The sequence below is a fragment of the Pinus tabuliformis genome, chromosome 3_2, assembly GCF_031772625.1.
Source record: "Pinus tabuliformis cultivar Carrire ecotype Pingquan chromosome 3_2, CPIR1, whole genome shotgun sequence".
Lineage (NCBI taxonomy): Eukaryota > Viridiplantae > Streptophyta > Pinopsida > Pinales > Pinaceae > Pinus > Pinus tabuliformis.
Window position 1 is genome coordinate 107,346,359 of NC_142302.1, and position 1,657 is coordinate 107,348,015.

Genomic DNA, 1,657 nt, shown 5'->3' on the forward strand with positions numbered 1-1,657 from the left:
CAGATCCACTTGGAGATTTAACTGAGGTCAAAAATAGGCAAATCGACCCTATTTCTCTGCTGTGACAGATGTCTCTGTTTATTTTGGCATTTTGATAGGTGTCGATATCTCTAAAAGCGTTTCATTTCGCTTGCATTCATGGCCAAAAATGCTTCCTTTCCAATACCATTAAAGCGCAATGTCCATGTATACAGAAATTACTTTCTTGTCATTTGAAATGGGATCAGATGTTGCACCCTTGTCCATGCAAAATAGATTAGCAAGCTTCACAATCAATAATCTAGTAATTGCATTAGAAGGGCAATATCAGCAGCTTCTGCTGCTCATTTTTGCTTCTGTTGTCCATAAATTTGACATGTCACAACATAGGTAAATTTCAGATCTGCTTGAGCTCGCACTTCACGAGATAGCTCATATCCATGTGTATTTGTCAAATCAACTCCAGAAATACCAGCCTCGATGTCCCCAGAGACTTGCTTCTCCACATAGCTTTGTAGCATAAGAGCTTTTCTGTAGTACATCATACCTCGAACAGTTCTTGCTAGTGTTTGGCCACGATATGAAGCCCATAAGCGCAACTCCAAGAGATCACTGGAATTGTCCTGAAGCTCTGAATCCAGTGTAGTTTGATCTCGACCAATACGTTCTAGAAAATTTTTCCATTCATCTGGGAAAATCTTTTGAAGATAAAAGAGAATAGAAATTCCATCTTCATTTTCCTTCCGTAATTCAGACATGCTGTACATTACAGTCTCACTGTAGTATGGAGTAAAGACACTAAAAGGCATCATTTCTCGCACAGGCTTTGCTGGTGCCATTTTCATGAACAATGAATTTGTAAAAAATTCTAGCCGACGTCTTGCCTCAAGGTTTTTTGGTATATTCACAGCATAGTCCTTGATAGTAAGAAGCAAGTGCAACCTCTTGATCTGTTCCTTAATTTCAGGATCTTTAGGCCATTCCATCTGTGAGAAGAGGCGTCCTTCAATCTTTGCTTTCTTGAGAATGCCCCAAGTGTCGTAATTCTCTCTTAGATTAGGAGACAAGATATCATGAGTGACTACATCATAAAGATCTTGCATAGCTTTCAGAGCCCCCCTTGCTAGATGAGGTGTCTCTTCATGTCCCAGAAGACCTGTCAGTGCTGTTATTCTTGATAGCAGAAGAGGCAGCTTATTTATTTGGAAATTGACAAGAACAGATTGATCTAGTATACTCTCATTTACATCACGAAACAATCTTTCAGCCCATAGCCTGCCTTCATTTTCAAGCAATGATTTTAGTATTTTCTCCACATTGTAGTAGCATTCGACAACAGCATAGCACATATATTCATCTCTCATAATTCTGTCCCACAATTCGTATTGTGTGTCTCTGCTGAAGGCACGTTTCCATGCTGCCACATAGATACCCATTGCATCACTTTAAAGTTTCCCCAATCTATAGTTAACACCTCGAGACTCCTAAGAGCACGCAATGCTTCACGGACAAAAACATCCAAAAGAGAACCTGGGAAATGTAGTTCTACAGCCAATTGCTCTGTAATAATTTGACAATTCTCAAAATTCAAATATCTCCAGAAGTCTTCATGAACACTAGCGAACACTAGCAGCATGCTAATGTCTGGATGAATAAGAGAAATTTTGTGGGCTCTACC

The 1,657-nt window shown here is 39.5% G+C and overlaps 1 pseudogene; it reads right to left on the bottom strand.

Annotated features, from left to right (window-relative positions):
- Window positions 1-293: 293 nt before the first annotated feature.
- Window positions 294-1,415, bottom strand: LOC149180066 (callose synthase 10 pseudogene; annotated as a pseudogene).
- Between the last annotated feature and the right edge of the window lie 242 nt (window positions 1,416-1,657).